We start from the raw sequence: 20,414 nt of genomic DNA on the forward strand, positions 1-20,414 counted from the left end.
AGTCATTTCAGATCATGAGGAAATAGCCCTGATGTGTGTGCGTTTCCCCTGTCCTTTGTAGGAGGGAAAGTTTACTTATCCGTTGTCTTTGGTCCTTTAACTCAAGACTAGGGGACAGTTCACAGAATGTCATGATGCTGAGGATGGACCTGCATATGCACAGCAGCATTTCATAAATGTCCACTGGGTTGAGTTACGTCATGCTGCAAACCCCAGCCCTCTTTGTCAAGAATCTGTAGTCAGGTTTCATTTAAGAATAATGAACTTTCTGCCATGGGTGCTTCTCTGATCTATATTTGGACTCCAACATTTCTGTATCAGCCAAGTGGGTAATTTTCCGTAATTTGCTTCCATGCCATTCATGTAAACACATGATTACATAACTGTTTTTGTTCCTATTTATAAAGTGCTTCAAACACTTGAGAGAAAACATTGCTTTACCTAAAACAATGTCATGGCTTTCCTTTCCTAATGATTTCAGGCCCAAGGCAACTAGAAGGGGTTTACGTTTCTACGGTGTTGTTGGTTTGGAATTCTCCCCTCCCCGTTGAAAGGAGGACCCGTGTTCTCAGTGTGTAAACGGTCCGAGTAGATACTGACTGGGGACTCCTGGTATTTCCTGTAAGTCGCCTGAGGACTGCCTTACTGATGCTCTCCCTGTGAAGATAGTGGTGACTCTGAGCCTTCAGTTACTGTGAAGACGGCTCTGGGCGGTGTCTGCCCCAGGAGCACAGAGGCCCCACTGAGAGTGAAAGTAGAAAAGAAGCTCTTCTCAAGAGAGCCCCATCCTGTTAACACTTGGTATTTTAAGGCTCAGAGCAACTGATTTGCAAGTCTGCTTCTAAAAACCTCAGTGGCTCGCAGCTTCTTTCCTGTTGTTGGACATTGTAAAACATCAAAACATCCTTCTCATTGATTTCATTTTTACCAAAGTCAGATTTCTGACCAACGGGAGAGCCCATACTTAGGCTTTTGTTATCTGAAAGCTAAACTTTAACATTCTGATAATTTTTAAAAATGGTCGTTTTGGACCCATGGCTTCTATGGGACGCTGTTACATGTGACAGCCCTCTTCTTTGTTGTTGTTTAGTTGCTAAGTCGGGTTGGACTCTGCGACCCCATAGACTGCAGCACGCCAGGCTTCCCTGTCCTTCACCATCTCCCAGAGCTTGCTCAAGCTCATGCCCATTGAGTCGGTGATGCCATCCAGCCATCTCATCCTCTGCCGTCCCCTTCTCCTCCTGCCCTCAATCTTTCCCAGCATCAGGGTCTTTTCAAATGAGTCAGCTCTTCTCATCAGGTGGCCAAAGTATTGGAGTTTCAGCTTCAACATCAGTCCTTCCAATGAACACCCAGGACTGATCTCCTTTAGAATGGACTGGTTGGATCTCCTTGCAGTCCAAGGGACTCTAAGAGTCTTCTCCAACACCACAGTTCGAAAGCATCAATTCTCTGATGCTCAACATTCTTTATGGTCCGGCTCTCACATCTGTACATGACTCTTCCTTTAATTTTTTGTAACTTGATGGAAAATGCCTGAGGCCTTTTAGGTGGAGTGGTCTGTGGTGTTACTTAGCATTTCAGCTTAGAAAAGGAAAGATCACACACGCTCATGCCCTGCTGTTTACCGTCCTGCATGTTTCTGCAGTCATTCTGGGAGGCTTTCTTTTCACTTACGAGACAGTGGACAGATGAGAGCTTGTCCTGGGAGCAGTTGTTGACCCGTCAACAGGCAGGGGCTGCAGGGAGAGTCAGCCCGTGCATCCTCCCAGCTCTGGTTCTTTGCAGTCCCCTCTCCCCACCGGCGCCGCCACCACCATCAGCTCCGCGTCCACAGGCCCCCGTGGGCTGCCTTCGTGGCCCACAGGCCTGTGTTGGGCGCGGGAGGCAGGGGCTCCTTGTGACGACCCCTCCCATATCAGGCACCCACTGCCACCCCCAGGGGCTCCCTGCCAGGAGCATGTGACCTCTGCCCCCAGGCTCCTCCCCGTGACAGCCCACTCTTGGCTCACTTGTCCTCTCTCCTGATGAAGCTGCACCAGGATGCAGGGAGGAGCTCGTGAAGGAAGGGGCTCCGGCCTTTCTCTCCCTGTTTCAGCCTCGCGTGTCTGCGTGTGGCAGGGTCCCCTCTGGCAGCGAGGCGGCTGTGAGCGCCCTCCTGGCCCATCAGGAGCAGAGTGATGCTGGTGGGGGGAGACCTGTCCTCCAGGGGGACCAGAGGCCTTCAGGCAGGAAGGCCACCTGCTCGCTTTGGGGTCCTAGTTTTCCTGCGTGTCCTGGGGGACTTGGTTTCCAGAAAGCTCCCCTCACTAACCCTCGCTAACTCACCGGCTCTTTCTCAGTCGGAGCGCGGAGTGTATTTACAAGGTCGTTTGGCAGAACTGGGGAAGCACTCAGCCGGGTGACCTGTCCCTGGGGACACACAGTTCTCAGCAGCCCTGCCCGAAGAGACTCCAGGAGGAAAAACCGGTTTCTCAAGCTAAAAATAGCACCGCCTACCCCTTGGGGAGGCTGTGCCGGGCAGCCCAGGGCCCGAGCTCAGGTGGACGTGACTCTGGGCCCCTCTGGGCCCTGGGGAACAGGCACGATCAGAGCCAGCCTGCTTGACCCTCGGCAGAGCCCACCAGTGCTCAGGTCCAGGCCGGTCCCTGAGGCTGCTCTGCCGTCTCGTCTAGGGTGGCTCTGACCGCAGGCAGTCTCTCCCCGGTGGGTCTTAAGATTTGTTTAACTTTCTGTTTTGAACATTAGCCCCAGTCCACGTGGGGATCAACTTGAAGAAGGAGCTCTCAAATCGCATTGTCTTTTTTCTCACATGAAACTAGTGAGGCTGTTCGCTAGTTTACAAGCATTGATGTTCTTCAGTCGCTAAGTCGTATCCAACTCTTGTGACCCCATGGAATGCAGGCTCCTCTGTCCATGGGATTTCCCAGGGAAGAATACTGCAGTGGGTTGCCATTTCCTCCTCCAGGGGATTTTCCCAACCCAGAGATCAAACCTGAGTCTCTTGAATTGGCAGGTGGATTCTTTACCCCTGAGCCACCAGGGAGGCCTAGTCAGAAGCATTACAACCAGGAAATGTGAGAAATAAAGAGCACTTTATCTTGGCATTCCCGCATTTTTTCCAAAATGATGAAATCAAGAGTTGATCCATTCCAACTCTGGAAAATCTTACACTAATAATTTTGAAAGCCCGTTCTTCACCTGTGGGATCTCCATACTATTCCTGGCAGTGGTATCTGGCCCACAAAATTTCCCCAAAGGTGCCCAGCCATGTTTCTGGATTTTTCCATTTAATCAACTTAAGAAAAAAGGTACCATGCTGAGAAACAAGGTCGAGAGCAATAGCAGAATTCAGATGCCTGTCGGAATTTTACAGCGGGGAGTAACTGGTTAGTCTGTTTTGTGTTTCCAATTAAACTGATTAGCTCTTTGAGCTATTCCTCCAAGCCCAGAGCGTGCTGGCCGCCCCTCCAGGGATAATCATAGCCCTGGGGAAGCCATTCGGTATTAAATCATCAAACCCCACTGTCTGATGAGCCCTTGCGATGCTGTGCCAGCGACACTCTTAGAAGTGAGAGACGGAGTTTGCAGATACATACAGAAGCACCAAGCAGCTCAGCCCTCCCCACCAGGGCGGAGATGAAAATGTAAATTTGCCAGGAAAATAACTTTCTTGCAAACCTGCCACATCCCCGCTGTGGGACAGGTTCTCCCCCCGGGGGTTTGTGCCTTAGTGTATTCCTTTACAGAACCGTGATCCAGCATCATCTTGCCCCAAGTGTGGGGTGCCGTCAGTGGTCTCTCTGATGCAGGAGGCCCCATACTTGCCACCCTGGCCTCCAGAGGAAGAAGCTTTCTACTTGAAGCCGTCACTTGCTGCTGGGTCCCCGCCGTCCTTTCTCCACCCACACGGAAACTAAGAGCCCTGAGGCTCCACTCGCAGATGTGTGTGTCCTTGCCCCCCCCCCCCGGTGCTGCTCTTGGGGGGATCCAGTGCGCTCCCCCCCCCACCGCCCACACTGCCAGCTCCAGGCCAGCACTGTTCACCTGAGGGTCCCAGCCCCGGGGCAGGATATCGTCCCCGCCGCCTGCCCTGAGGACAGCACAAGTGGGGCCTTTAAACCCCAAAGCCAGGGTGTTTTCTCCCCAGGTCAGGCTTCCTCCTGCGGTTCCTCCTGAACCAACCACTATCGCCATGACTACCACAGTGCACGGGAAGCGGGTTTGCTAAGAGACTATCTCCCATCGGGTTGGGTCGCCCAGACCCACACGACGGGGCTGCCTGCCGTGCCTTCGAGCAGGGAGTCATTGTTCTGTGCTGGCAACTGTCAGAGCCATATTCGGGGAATTCCATTGTCTCAGGTGAGAACTGAATAACTATTTTTGGAAAACTCAAGTAGTTACTAACCTAAATAAGAGATGTTTTAAAATTTAGAGGGCAGAAAAATAGAAAGTATTTCCCTGAAGACACTTACCAATCTAGTCTGATACTCAGATATGCGGAAACACCTAGTCAGCGTCTGAGAAAGCCCTAGATCATGAGATACGGGCACAGTTGCACTCGGATCTGTCTGCACTGGTCCCAGAGTCCTCCGTCTGCCTGTCTCCCTCCATCTCCGCTCGTGTGCCCATCTGTGTCACACACACACATGCACCTATCAGGAATCGCCCTTCACCGCAACGGTGGGGCATTAAACCACCTTCCAGGCTCTGCTGGGGGCTCACATGGTTAGGAATCTGCCGGCAATGCGGGAGACCCAGGTTCGATCTCTGGATTGGAAGGATCCCCTGGAGAAGAGAATGGCTACCCACTCCAGTATTCCTGCCTGGAGAATCCCATGGACAGAGGAGCCTGGCGGGCTACAGTCCATGAGGTTGCAAAGAGTCGGACACGACTGAGCGACCAACACTTCGCTTCACAAACCACCTCCTGGTGGGCAGACGGCATGCCATCCAGTAGCTGCCTTGCGTCGGTTCCTCACCATGCAGACCTGCAGGAGCTGCTGCCCTGTGCGCCAGCCACCCGGCGGGCAGTCACATGACACGCATGGCTGAGAAGCACATGGTACAACCCAAGAACCAAATCTTCAGTGTTACTGATTTTGAAAGGACTTAGATTTTCAGATCCGCATGTCTCAAGGGGCAGTGTGGTCCCACCGTGCTTGCCGCGCCTACCCTTTGTTCCAGCATCCCCAGAACCTGGCAGACTCGCATCAGCTCCTTCTTGTCAATGACAAACACCGGGGCCTCTCTCAAAGTCATACGATTTTGCACAGCAGTGAATATGGAGTTCAGAAGGTAAAGTCCTCTGAAAACACACCCTCATAAGTACCAGCAGCCGCAGAGGTCAGCGCCGTGAGCTCCAGCCTCGGACCTCGGCCATGAAGGTCCCCCGTCCCCGCCCAAGGGGGCCACCTGCTGCAGGACTGGGAGACGCAGTGGCAAACAGCATCCATGCGTCTAACTGCTTCTGGGTTTCCTGCACTTCCTGTAGAAGCCTGCCCGCCTGACTTGCTTGGTGCTAGAACTTCAGTGAGCTCTTGAAAAGAGAAATAAAATCATGTAGAAAATGCGCCCTGTCAAGGAGGCCTTCCCAAATCTGTGAGTGATCAGTAGTCTCTGATTCGAGTCGTGGAGAATCAGCATGGGATCTGTGTCTGACTCGAGGAGGACCCACAGGAGTTTAAAATGAAAGACCTCGTCCAGGCCAAACTTGTGAAATCGGCACCGAAGGACCCAGGGCCGCCTCTGAAGGGGGTGTAGTCTCCCAGCCGTCCTCTGGGCCCCGAGGGAAGGCAGTGTCCCCAGGGAGGGTGAGGAACGTCGCGTTTGAGAAGCAGCGCTTCTCAGCAGCAGGAGAGCGCAGCCTTGCTGAGACTTCTGAGCTCTCACTTCACAGCCAGGCCTGGACGTGCGGGGTCAGCACCCGCCTGGGCTCCAAGGGGAAGGAAGACAGTCTGTCGTCGCAGTCTTGGGTGCCGAGCACAAGCCTACGCTTGATTCTGAATTGTAGGGACTGTGAGGGGGCATTTTGTTGCCTCTGAAAAGCTCAGAACACGTACACCTTTGTTGGTTGGGCGGCCATGGGCCTCACTAACAGACCTGAGTGAGGCGTGAGACATGGGTGTCATTAGTGAGCAAACCGCCTCCTCAACAGCCCTCATAAAAGTAATGAGGCAGTGACGAAGTGGTGCCCCAGGGAGCATAAACCCGCAGAAGGCAGCTCAGCAGCCCTGATTTATGACCCCACCTGGCTGCGTTCCACCCGAGCTCGGCCCCAGGCCAGCCCCACCCCTCCCAGGATGGCCTCATGGACCCCTGCCCAGGGGCCCTCCCTTCAGTTCAGTTCAGTTCAGTTCAGTCACTCAGTCATGTCCGACTCTTTGCTACCCCATGAATTACAGCACCCCAGGCCTCCCTGTCCATCACCAACTCCCAGAGTTTACTCAAACTCATGACCATCGAGTCAGTGATGCCATCCAGCCATCTCATCCTCTGTCATCCCCTTCTCCTCCTGCCTTCAATCTTTCCCAGCATCAGGGTCTTTTCAAATGAGTCAGCTCTTCGCATGAGGTGGCCAGAGTACTGGAATTTCAGCTTCAGCATCATTCCTTCCAAAGAACACCCAGGGCTGATCTCCTTCAGAATGGACTGGTTGGATCTCCTTGCAGTCCAAGGGACTTTCAAGAGTCTTCTCCAACACCACAGTTCAAAAGCATCAATTCTTCAGTGCTCAGCTTTCTTTATAGTCCAACTTTCACATCCATACATGACCACTGGAAAAACCATAGCCTTGACTAGACGGACCTTTGCTGACAAAGGAATGTCTCTGCTCACCTGCTAAGCTCAGGCCCTGAGGGGACCTGAGGCCCCCAGCTGAGGGTTTAGGGCTTGAAACCCCAGGGGTGTGGAGTCCCCTGCAGTGCACATCTTTTGTGTCCTGTCACCCTACCGTAGGGCTTATTAGGGTTGAGCACACTTAGCTTTTATTAGAAACCACGAACACATTTGCAAAGAGCTGACTTTGGGCCACAAGAGTCGTTCAGAAGAAGTGACACATTGTCAGACATTTCTGAGATGGATCACAGATTCTGTATTGCACGTCCTCCACCTTGCCCTGCCCTCAACACACGCACACACAGACAGACACACACACCCCTAAATGGAAACAAACAAACTGGGAAACTATTTTAAAGAAAAGTGACACATTGAACACCAGTCATTAACTATAAACGATGTGACAATGAACTTGTCCTCTGGATAAAACTACAGCAGAGCAGCCCACCCCCGAATGGCTCTCGGATGTCCAGCCCCGCCCCTCCCACCCCGCCATGAGCCTTCTCTCCTCGAAGTCATGTTCTTGGGCGCCCAGCAGCTGATCACACAGGTCAGGAGCCCGGTGACCTACGAGGCACCTGTTTATCTTCTTGTTTTCAGCTGGTCTCACAGGCATTCCTTCCGCATTCCTTCCCTCCCTGTCCCAGCCCCTGACTCCTGTGTTCCTGCGTCTATGACGCTGAATCATTTCTGAGAGTTGACGGGATAGGGCAAGGAGGCCAGAGACGTTGGCCCGTCATCAGACACGCAGCGCAGAACAAGCTGAGGCAATGCTGACTTCAGTGAATAGTTTGTTTTAAGTTGGGGAAGTATTGAGCTCGAGATGGATACACTTGGCCTGAAAATCGTGTTCAGGTTCAGTTTGGGGTTTGCATTGGACTGAGAATATAGTTGCAAGCGTGGCACCGCAGACAAGATTTCGTGAATTGTTAGGGACTTGAATTTAAGCAGGAAGAGGGTGGAAGAGTTAGATTTCCCAGGAATGGACAGTGTACTGAGCGCCCTCCTTTAGGGGGTCCGGGTGGACTGGCTGGGGAGATGGCGTGGGTGGTACATGTTTTTAATCCCTAGTGTCTTTCGGGCTCGCCACTTGGGGTGCCCACGGGTAGCTCCCGAGCTGCTGTTTCTGACCCTCTGCCAGGTAATTTCAGAAAGGCCACCGTGTTATTTTATCTTTGAGGACAAGTTTATTTCCAACTCTGACAGTGAAAAATGTGTCCTTTCGTATGAAAAACTCTGCACTTGCTTTGTTATTAAGGAAAAGCTTTTTAAAAAATTAATCAAACACTCTTACAATGTTTTAAATAAAACAAAACCTAAAAATCTAGATTTTAAAGTGATGCTTCCTGTCCTTTTTACTCATGACTAAAGCAATGTGGCTTTAAAGTTTAAATTTGAGAGATTTTAGAGACTGGAATACATTAATGAAAATTTATCTATCTCTGTGTCTGTTTGTGTGTGTGAGGGTGGTGGACATTTTCTCGTCCACCAGCCTCCAAACTGCAAAATACCCATCAGCAGCTGTGTGGACATCTTCTCAGGCTCAGCCCGAGCTCTGCACTCGGATGAATCTAACACACGATGGTCCTAATTGAGATTTGATATGCACATTAATTTAATTGTCATATGGTTAAACAGAAGTGTAGATAAACTTCATTATTGTTTCCATGACTTTTGATACTTGAAAAACAAAGTCTCTTATTTCCTATGTCCTAAATTATGCTGTTGCACATGTCATATGTAACCAAATGTAAGTCATGAGTGAATAAATAAGGCAAGTTGTTAATTATTCTAATTCCCCTTGGAGAGTGAGGGTGGCTGCAGCCCGGGCTATTCACAGACATGCGTGTGTTCATACTTGACCTTCTCTGAGCTGCACTAAATCGCAAAAAAACAGCGTCTCAGAATTTAAAAATAAACTGTTTCTGAGTGTGTTGGGGGGACAATGCCTCTTTCCGACTCAGTCTGCAGAGTGTCCTTGCTGGCACACCGGGGGCCTGGCCCCCGCCCCCGTCCCCCCCACCTGCACCCGCCGCCCTCCCCCCTTGCTGCAGACCCCCTCTTCAGCTGCTCATCGTGTGCCCCTCAAGCTGGTGTCCACCCACAGCCCTGGGCTCATTCTCTTTCCCTGGCTGGCTCCCTTCCACCCTGCAATGCACACCTTGTGGGAACGAAGACTGGCCCGCCTGTGCCCACACCTCCCGGGCCCCTGGGCACCAGCACGGCCAGCAAGTCAGCAGCGCTTCACCCCAGGGTCGGCTTGGGTGCGGTCTGGTCAGTGGGAGGCATCCAAGCTGACCTCGGTAGTGAACTTCAAACCCTGCGGGGGCCCTTACTTTTCCTAGAAATACCTGAGCGTGCATTTGCAGAGAGTGCCAAGCACACACTCTAGACGGAGCAAGGAATCGATCCCAGTGGCCTTGGTGATCGACATCGTCACCTGTGTGTATCAAGCTCTTGAGAGGCACTTGGTTTCTTAATCAAGCTCAGGTGACTCATCTTGCTCTTGATCGGGTGGAAACCAGCTTCGGCCTGACTGTTCCTCTGATTCCTGGAGCGAGTCTGAGCAGGTTCTCTGTTTCGGGGATCCGCCTAGGTGATCGTGCATATGGAACTCAGCTAGGAAGAAAAGCACCACAGAGGCAAGTGGCAATTCCATTTTGCAAAACAAGTGTGTTCCTTTTGAGCAAGGGAACCAGAACGCAGGCGCAATCTGAGTTCTCTGTGAAATCTCTCTTCCGTTTATTTCTCAATCTTGTTGCATTAACAGGCACATTAAAGCCTGATTTTTCCTTATGAAGATTTTATTTCTGCCTTTACCAAAATGTGGGAAAAAAAAAAAAACAGAAAATGCATATAGTAAAATCAGTAGTGATGAAGTCGAGCAGCGACCATACTAGCTGAGGGTCAGATTCTGTTACAGTCACGACATGTATGGACTATTTCGTGTTCAGGATAGTCCAGGAGCTACATGGTGTCATTATGCCCATTTTGTGTGGAAGGAGGAAACAGAGGAGGCAGAGGTGAGGCTTATATTCAGAAAAATGGTTGGAACCTGGTACATCAGCGTGTTTGTCCTTTAAGCAAAGACACATCTTCCAGTACTAGTCTTCTGCGCTTCATCCTGTCTGCATCAAGGAAGCAGTGGAATACCCACGGGCAGGCTCAGAGCAACAAGTTCAAGGAGAGTAGGCAGGAGAGGTTTTCATTCTACGAAACTAAATGACGTGAATTCACCTTCAGATGAAGAAAGTCAGAATTTTCCGTTACCTTATTCTGTTTTCAGTTACTGTAGACTACCCGTTTGAGCTAAATGAATGTCCTTCTGTGAGTTAGCTTTAAGTGCATTTTAATTAAACTTTCTAGTCACCCAACCATCAAACTCTTTCAGTAAAAGAGCTCCGCTAAAACCCACCTCCCTCTCCCCGGAGCCATGCCCGCCCTGTGTCGGCGTCCTTCTCATGCTACTCAACCAGCTGATAGAGCAGTGGCTTACAGAAATAAGCAGCAGGATATCTGCATTCCTAAAGCAGATGTTAGCATGTCCAGTTGCATAACAGGCCTCAGTCGGCAGTTTTACTGCGACAATCATTAAGATTTATGCTGCTCTGACTTCTGACAGTCGGTGATGAAATAAAGTCCCGAGCTCCTTTCTTTGCATGGCTTATTTACAGAACACTGTGATCATAGTTATGCTACTAAATGGTCTTCCAGAGAGGGTGGCTTTAAAAGTAAGTAGTGAAAGGATCATTTCCTAATCCAAGATAATAGGGCCGCAAGTGCCTCAGACATGCAGTGCTGAATTCTTTCAGTGCTGTGGCAGTGTGTCGCTTAAACCACCTGCAAAGCATCCATGCTTTCTAAACATCTCTACTGAGATGTGCTGCGCATGCGGTATAACTCGCCTGTATAGTCTGTACAATTCAGTGATATTTTTTAGTTTAGTCATAGATGTGTGGGACTCTCACAGCAGTCGATTTCAGAACCTGTTCATCACCTCAGGAAAGAATTGTTCCCTTCAGATGTCACTCATCCCCCCGGCCTCCCAGCCCCTAGCCGTACGTGACCACTGCTTCTAGATTTCTGTACTCTGGGCATTTTGTCTGAATGTAACCATTTAATATGTGGTCTTTTCTCTCAGGCTTCTTTCAGGCAGTATGACATTTGCAATGGTCATCCATAGTGTAGCCTGTGTCATCCTTTTTAAGGTCAAATAATGACTCATTGGAAAAGACTCTGATGCTGGGAGGGATTGGGGGCAGGAGGAGAAGGGGACGACCGAGGATGAGATGGCTGGATGGCATCACTGACTCGATGGACGTGAGTCTGAGTGAACTCCGGGAGTTGGTGATGGACAGGGAGGCCTGGCGTGCTGCGATTCATGGGGTCGCAAAGAGTCAGACACGACTGAGCGACTGAACTGAACTGAACTGAACTGAATATCTTTTGTATGGATATTTCACATTTTATGTATCCATTCATCCACTGATGGACAGTTGGGTTGTTTCCACGTTTTGGCTGCTATAAATAACAACCACTATAAACAAAAACTCACAGACAAGTTTTAGTGTGGACATATGGTTTCGTTTTTCTCATATAGCTTCTTAACTTTTAAAAATCCTGGATTTTCATATACTCATATTATCAAAAATTCTTCTTATGTTTTCCAGGCAAATCTAGGAAAGGGGCCCTAGATTTGAAGTCTCATCTCATTGAGAGTCATAAGGTCAGCATTCTTTTCCTCTGGAGTCCACAGTATTGAGTAGGAAGCATTTTTGGTACCTTTAGTCATAAATCTATTCAAGTTAATCACTCTAGCCATCTCCCTACTCCCACCCCCCAGCCCCAGGCCGCCACTAATGTGCTTTCAGTCTCTAAAGATTTGTCTGTTCTGGACATTTCTTATGTATGTAATCATATAACGTGTGTGTGTGTGTGTCTCATTTCTTTCACTGACGTAATGTTTCCAAGTCTCATCAGTGTTGTAGCACATGTTGAAAGGTTGTTGTTGAATCACGCAAAGACACCGGGATTCTTGGCCCCCGGAGGAGAAGAATTCAATCCGGGGCCAGAGACGAGGCTTGATCACTCAGAGCTTTTGTGTAATAAAGTTTTATTAAAGTATAAAGGGGATAGAGAAAGCTTCTGGCATAGGCATCAGAAGGGGGCAGAAAGAGTACCCCCCTGCTAGTCTTCAGCTGGATGTTATATAGTCACCAGCAGTCTGTTAATGAAAGAGAGGAATGTCTCAAAACTCAGAATGGCACCAGGCCCCTCACCCATAAGATGTATTTTGGGATAATCTTGGCACCAGATGGTTCATCCTGGGCCATAAAATGATTAACTTGAATCTTGAAGAAGAGCAGATCACCATACAAATAGTTTCATTTACACAGATTAGAGGAACAGTATCTGAGTATAACAGACTGGTTTGTCAAGTAGGTTCTGAGCCAAAAGGCGGAACCAACTTGAAGACAGTTTGGGGGTAAATGCATAGTATTTTAGCATAGCTTAAGATAAACATTTCCATAAGAAAAGGCATTGGTTATCTCTAGGCTTGAGAACAGTTAACTTCAGGTGAAACCAGGTGTCATTATGCAACACAATATTTTCAGAGAAACCTCCTTTTAAATTTGTCTGCTGCTGTCGCTAAGCCACTTCAGTCGTGTCCGACTCTGTGCGACCCCATAGACGGCAGCCCACCCGGCTCCCCCGTCCCTGGGATTCTCCAGGCAAGACCACGGGAGTGGGTTGCCATTTCCTTCTCCAATGCATGAAAGTGAAAAGTGAAAGTGAAGTTGCTCAGTCGTGTCCGACTCTTAGCGACCCCATGGACTGCAGCCTACCAGGCTCCTCCGTCCATGGGATTTTCCAGGCAAGAGTACTGGAGTGGGGTATAGAGAAGGAAAAAATATAGCTAGTTTCTTTCCTCCTGCCACTTAAGAGAGATAAAAAATGTCTGACACTTGCAGGCTATTTCCTCCGTTTGGAGACCCCTGGCCTTCCTGCCTGTTTCCCTCTCAATGTCAGTACGTCATCCCTTTTTGTTACTGAATAATATTCCACTGTAGGAAAATGCCATGTTTTACTTATCCATTCATTGGTTGGTGAACATTTGGGTTGTTCCCACCTGTTGGGATTGTGAATCGTGATGCTGTGAACATGTGTGTGTGTGTTTGCATGGACATATGTTTTCATTTCTCCTGGGTGTATACAGAGAACGCACGTGCTGAATCAAATAAGTAACTCTGCTTCTGAGACGCCAGCCGACTCTCCCACAGCGGCTGTGCCATTTTGTTACCAGGGGAAGCAGTTTTCATTTTTCTTCCTAGTCTTTACTTTGATCCTGTAAGCTTTCAGTGTTTTGCTGGTATCTTCTGTTACTTGTCCAAATCCAGCCAAGAGCAAGAATAAGACTATGATCCTTGTTTATTTTAAGAAATAAACCAAAAATGCTGAGTAATAAGTGCAGAGTAATCAGAAGTATTTTATATACTTCTTAATAGTTTACAAACAATATACAGTTACACATCCATACTCACAGTCACGCACACACTCAGACACACACACATACACAGACACACACATGATTTTTTCTGGTGCTTGTACTTTGGTACTTTAATGGTTTCAAACAAAGTTTACCACCAGACTTAAGTAACAGAAACATGTGGTGGTGGTTTAGTCGCCAAGTCCTGTCCGACTCTTTGCACCCCATGAACTGTAGCCTGCCAGGCTCTTCTGTTCATGGGATTCCCCAGGCAAGAATGCTGGAGTGGGTGGCCATTTCATTCTCCAAGGGATCGTCCCAACCCAGGGATCAAACCCAAGTCTCCGGCACTGCAGGCAGATTCTTTACTAACTGAGCCCCCAGCCCCTAGCCCCCAGCCAGAAGGAACACACAGGACTTTTTCACCCACAGAAAGCACCTGTAGATTCGGTCCTCCCCGCCTCACTCTGGTCCTTGGAGCGCCCGCACCGTCCTGGCTGGCTGGTCGTCGGCCGGATGGTTTCCTTGCTTCCCTTGCCCTCTCTGCTGGCAGCTGAGGTCTCAGAAGTGACCGAGAGCAGACAATGGGAACTGAAGCTAAACACGTGCACGGCCAGCTCTACGGGGCCTCAATTTATTCTGAGAGTGAAATGAATGATCTGCTTCTTAAATCAGAGAGAGAGAGAGTCTCCCACAGAGAGAGTCCTCAATTTTCCTTGAAAACACAAAGTGTGTCTGGAGCCTGGGCCTGGCTGGTTAGCGCACTGGCTTCCACCCCAGGTGCCTGCCTGACCCCCTTCACAGGTCGCTGCGCCGTGGGCTCCTCTCTCCACCAGCCGAGTGCCTTCCTGGGAGGATCCTGGGCGGGGAGGGTCCTGGGTGACCCCAGTGGCCAAGCCCATGCCAGCTCCTGAGAGTCACGGGCAGCTCAGGGGTGCCAGAGGGCAACCACCCTGGAGAGGGGTGACATTCCAGCTCCAGGGATGCAAGTCCGCCCCTCAGGATTCCCACCAGGGACATTCTGCCTTCTTTGACCCTGGAGCTGCGTCCACCCTCTGCTTGAGGCCCCGGCTGGACATCCAGGGAGAAAACAGTGGGAAGAAGGCTCGTGTCAGAAAGCGCACGTGGAATCAGTGACCCCAGCAGAAGACAGTGTGCAAAGACGCTCCCTTGTTGCCGTCACTCTTTCTGTCTCTGGGAATTATCGCCCCAGTGTTATAGGAAGTCTTCTCTACCTTTCCTCTGATGAAACAAGAATATTTTAAAAAGTCCTCAGTTCACAGGAATTTCCTAATCACACAGCTAGAAACCTCTGCGTCATGATGTTCCTTGCACACTCAAGCAAATGAAGTAGAGGGAACTTCAATTGTTTTCCAAAGTTACCCATGTTGGGGTTGAGGGGGCTGGATTCAAGTACAAGAAATGGTCCTCAGAGACCCGGTTCTTAGCTTTTGTGCAAATCATGATTTGGTACAATCAAGACCTGACTCATTGGGAAAGACCTCGATGCTGGGAAAGAAAAGGTAATAGGAGGGGGGGCAGTGGAGGGCAAGATGGTTGGATGGCATCACTGACTCAGTAGACATGAATTTGAGCAAGCTCTGGGAGATAGTGGAGGACAGCAGAGCCTGGCGTGCTGCAGTCTATGAGGTCAGAAGGAGTCAAACATGACTTAGTAACCAAACAATAAGAACAACACCCCCTCCATGATGACTAAGGCCAAAGATGCGTGTGGCACCCTGAGACTTCTCTGATGAAGGGTTATAATGCTGGGTGGTGACTGGTAACCAGAGCTCTGTGGCTCCAACCAGGCTGTGTTCTGTCAGGCAAGCCCGAGAGGCTGAAACGTGGATGCGGAGTGTGGCAAATGTGCCGCTGCTGAACCTGTAATGAAATCTCTGCTGGGCTTCTTCTTTCTGTTTAAGACAATGACATCAGTCAAGCCTAAGATACGGAGGGAACATCATGGGAGAGGGAGGAGTGGGTGACCAGCGAGACTTACCTGGCTCAACATCCGAGGAACTGAGTGTGGTGGATCACACCGTGCATTTTTCCTAGAGTATCTCAGAAAAAGTAAGCGTGATGCTCACTCAGCAAGCTGGCTCACCCAACCCGGGACCAGTTTAAATGGGGCTGATCTGATAGGGACTGGCTGGATGGTTCTCTGGTTTTCTTTTTGAATTTTGTCCACAACATGGGAGCTCCCCACGGAGGCCCACACCTTCACACTCCTCACATCCTCGGCTCCTGCAACAAGGTCCTCATGGGACTCAGTGAGTGAATGGGAAGAGAATTGAGGAAATAAAACCAGATAAGACTTCCCCTGCAGCTAAACCCATGATGCCCACTCAAGTGTCGTGGCAGTTCAGGAAATGTCTTTTTTTAAGGGACTGCACACTTCTCAAAACCATTTCTCACTTCTTTTTTTTTTTTTTTTTTTTAAGCAATCTATAGTGGACCATGTCTCCAAGTCTAACATGTACCTGGTTTTGCAGTTTAGAATGTCACTTTTTAAATGTCTCAACACCTTTCCTGTCCTGATATGTTTTCTAGTTTGAATCAGAACTTTTATAAACTTTTTAACTTCTAAAAAATGTGCCTGCAGTGGGTTTTTTTTTACCCCTCCCCCAGAGCTTTCTTGTTATTTGTCAGAAGTTTCTATAATGATCAGCAGCTTATCCTCTGGGTCATTCCTCCTAAAATTGCCACCCTGAGACTGTCAGTCTTATAAAAAGGCTGGGCTGACAAAAGGCAACTTTTCCTCCATAACTGTGTGTGTGTGTCAGTAGCTGTACCAAGTAGAAGAAAATCTCTAAAAATGACACTTGAAAGGATGGGGTCTGTTGCCAGGGAATTGGACATGATGGTTAGCAAGCACAGCAAACTGCTTCAACTGAGATGAACATTGTGCCAACGTTGTTGAATAATGAATCTCCTTGATGATTATGGGAGTTGTGCTTGTTGTATTTTCCCCTAAAATTCACAGGGGAAAGTAAGTGGATTCTTACACTGTTAGGCTGATGGAAGGGGAAACTGCCACAAATATTACAAAGAAGTCCTAACAGCTTGAAACGCACTCAGAGATTCACAGTCACAGACACAATTTAAGAATCAGGATGCACTGGGACAAGGACACTTGGGGTCTCCATGTCCTGGGCCTGACCCTGTTATAGGCTGAGCCCTTTATCACATTTCATAACTTACAGGAAGCTCTTCTTTATCACAAAAATTTTGTTCCATTTGAGACACATCACCTTTAATTTCTTTGTGTCACTTGTGGTCATTTCGCTTATTGAAAGTGTGTTCTTTATAAGGATGCTTTTTATACTCACGAATAGCAACAGTATCAGGTCTCGGAAACAAGTTCTTTTCTTCGGACAGAAATTAGTCAGTAAATTTCCCAGGGCAGCATGTACTTTCCACACACCTTCGTGCTCCATGGTGTGGGGGAGAGGTGTTTACTCAAGTAGAGGGTTGGTACAGAGAAGGGAGAAGGTGGGGGCAGAGGGGGAGGTGCTTCCGCGGTCCTGCCTGTATCACTGCTGGGGCGGCACCTGTGGGCGCTCTGATGGAAGGGCGCCCTGTTACGAGAGCCCAGAGGCTGCGTGAGGCATGGTGTGAGACACGAAGCATCTCTTCACCACGATGCCACTCCAGCCTCACCCATGGACGTGAGGAAGCTGTGTGACCATATCATAAACCTCCATTCACTGAAAGCACAATGATTTGCTTGAAATATCAAGCTTTTCCTCTGAACCATCATCCCTGACCCTCAGCACTGTTTTACTGAGTTTTACCGAGAAGGAAAACGCTGTCCATTCTAGTTAGAAGACATCATTGATTTTGCAGGAGCATCCTGATTTTAAAATGTGGGAAAAAATATCCACAATGATTTACAGTAACAGCTAAATTGTATTTAATTAGCCACTTCTCCAATAAAGCTTATTCTTTTGTAGTTAGTGAAGGATATGATATTGATGGGTTTCCCAGGTGGCGCTAGTGGTAAAGAACCCACCAGCCAATGCAGGAGAGATTCGGGTTCCAACCCTGGGTGGGAAAGATACCCTGGAGGAGCAACCCACCCCAGTATTCTTGCCTGGAGGATCCCATGGACAGAGGAGCTTGGAGGGCTACAGTCCATAGGGTCTCAAAGGGGTGGACATGACTGAGATGACTTAGCATAGCGCAGCACCTGATATTCGTACCAGCGTAGAAGGGAGACGTGAAACCAACACAGATAACAAGAATTTATAGCTGATGAACGAATCTATCACAAAATCCTTTCTGTTCCAGGTTTTACTCTCTTCTAAAAATAAATAGGTAGACACGAAAAAATACATACTACGTTACCTTCGGCTCCCTCTGCTAAAACAGAACTTAGCCATTTAAAACTAGTCTTCAGTTCAGTTCAGTTACTCAGCCGTGTCCAACTCTTTGTGACCCCATGGACTGCTGCACACCAGGCTTCCCTGTCCATCACCAACTCCCAGAGCTTGCTCAAACTCCTGTCTATCGAGTCGGTGATGTCACCCAACCATCTCATCCTCTGTCGTTGTCCCCTTGTTTAAACAGCATAAAATTGAAGTTTTCTCTCCAGCACTTGTGGGGGACCAGGCGCTGTGCCAGGTTTGGGGCTAGAAAGATTTATCAGGCAATATCCCATCCTCAAAAACTTTACAGTGTTGGTGGGGAGACAGGGATGGGGCATATTGGTCTACAGTAGAGACCAGCTCAGATCTACAGGATGGGGGGAGGGGGGACACAAGAAGGGGACTGGAGACAGGGAAGCCACTGACGTTGGGGTGGGGCTCGGTGAGGGCCTGAACCCCCAGGTCAGGTGGAAGGGATGATCTGAAAGATAGCGACGCAAAGTGTGCATGGAGCCCAGAGAGTGAAGCAGCAGGGAGCGGAGCTCAGCGGGGCAGGCTGCCCACGGTCTGGCCAGAAGCCAAGTTAGGCACTGTCTTTAAAAGATTATGGTTTGACTCATTCAGCCTCCAGAAACGTGTCTTGTGCAACGTTGAGCAAGCAAGCAAGGAGTAAGGCAGCATCAGTCATAACAGGTCACAGGGGCCTGGGCTGGAGCCTGGTCACCTGGGAAGAGTGACGCTGTGATGCAGGGCTAGGTCCCTGCTGACCAGGACACAGTGTCCTCAGGGACCCCCTCTCCAGGACTCCTGGTTCAGTGACAGAGCAAGAAGCAGAACCATGTCCAGAGTGTGGCAGCATTTACATGAACACAAAAAGGAGGAGGAAGGGCGTGAACTTGGGCAATGGCTGAAATGAGCCCAGGCTGTTTTGAGGAAGACAGAGGCTAGAACCTCGCCCGCAGGCAGGGTGGCAGCTGGGAGGTGCCCAGGGAGCCTACTCGTCTCCCCGTGACCTTTTCAGTGCTTTTTGAATTTGATGTCAAGCTCAGGCATTCCATAGGAAAATAATTAAATACCATAAAATTGATTTAAAATAGGAACTGAACCACATCTATTCTGTGCACTTAAATTTTAAAATTCAAAAAGCACCCTGGGGAAAAAAAAATGACATAAACAAGAAAAAAGACAAGGAGTCCTCTCACACCCAAAAAAAAGCACCATGGTCTTCATAAAAAAGCAGAGGGAGTGGGGGAAGGGAGGGAAGAAACTCCAGCTCTGAGGGTGCAGGTTCCCAGAGTAGACAGGATGGAGACCCAGCCAGTCCAGCCCCTCCCCTCAGAGGTCCAGGTGGTTGAGGATATTAGTATCAGTCCTGCACCCTGGAAGGGACTCTCCCCCAGGGCTGCTGCTGTTGTCCAGTTGTTCAGTCGTGTCTAATTCTTTGCAACCCCATGGACTTCAGCACGCCAGGCCTCCCTGTCCATCACCAACTCCTGGAGTTTACCCAAACCTATGTCCATTGAGTCAGTGATGCCATCCAACCATCTCATCCTCTGTTGTCCCCTTCTCCTCCTGCCTTCAATCATTCCAGCATCAGGGTCTTTTCTAATGAGTCAGTTCTTTGCATCAGGTGGCCAAAGTATTGGAACTTCAGCTTCAGCATTAGTCCTTCCAATGAATATTCAGGACTGATCTCCTTCAGAATAGACTGGTTGGATCTCCTTGCAGTCCGAGGAAATCTCAAGAGTCTTCTCCAACACCACAGTTCAAAAGCATCAATTATTTGGCACTCAGCTTTCTTTATAGTCCAACTCTCACAACCATACATGTTTACTGGAAAAACCGCAGCTTTGACTAGACAGGCCTTTGTTAGCAAAGTAATTAGTCTCTGCTTTTTAATATGCTGCCTAGGTTGGTCATAGCTTTTCTTCCAAGGAGCAAGCCTCTTATAATTTCATGGCTGCAGTCACCATCTGCAGTGATTTTGGAGCCCCCCAAAATAAAGTCTGTCACTGTTTCCATTGTTTCCCCATCTATTTGCCATGAAGTGATGGGACTGGATGCCATGATCTTAGTTTTCTGAATGTTGAGTTTTAAGCCAGCCTGTTCACTCTCCTCTTTCACTTTCATCAAGAGGTTCTTTAGTTCCTCTTCACTTTCTTCCATTAGAGTGGTATCATGTGCATATTTAAAGTTCTTGATATTTCTCCCGGCAATCTTGATTCCAGCTTGTGACTCATCCAGCCTGGCCTTTGTCATGATGTACTCTGCATATAAGTTAAATAAGCAGGGTGACAATAGGCAGCCTTGATGTACTCTTTTCCCAGTTTTGAACTAGTCAGTAGTTCCATGTCCTCTTCTCTCCCAGGGCTACCACTGGGAGAAAGTTAGAACCCAAGGGAATCAGTTTTGGTATCAATTCCATCCCATGCTTTCAGCTCACAATCCAAAACAGGAACCAAGTAGTCACATTCCTGAGATACATGGGATGATGTCTAGCTTATTTAATTTAATCATTTCAGTTTCTTCTGTATGGAAATACATCCAGATGCTTGCATGCTCAGGCAGAGAAAACAAAGCAGAATGCCACATCCTGTACAGAAATCCACACCCTAAACTGAAATTCCACCTCAGACCTTGAGGATGGATGTGAGAATTTGTTTATCAGCTCCAAAATGTGTCAGGAGGAAAACATATTATTTTAAGAGTTTATGTTGTGT

The 20,414-nt window shown here is 48.8% G+C and overlaps 1 protein-coding gene across 4 annotated transcripts in view; it reads left to right on the plus strand.

Moving 5' to 3' along the window:
- MBP (myelin basic protein) overlaps window positions 1-20,414 on the plus strand; it is a 105,836-nt gene that overhangs the window by 25,941 nt on the left and 59,481 nt on the right. The window lies entirely within an intron of this gene.

Source organism: Ovis canadensis, chromosome 23, assembly GCF_042477335.2.
Source record: "Ovis canadensis isolate MfBH-ARS-UI-01 breed Bighorn chromosome 23, ARS-UI_OviCan_v2, whole genome shotgun sequence".
NCBI classification, from domain to species: Eukaryota; Metazoa; Chordata; class Mammalia; order Artiodactyla; family Bovidae; genus Ovis; species Ovis canadensis.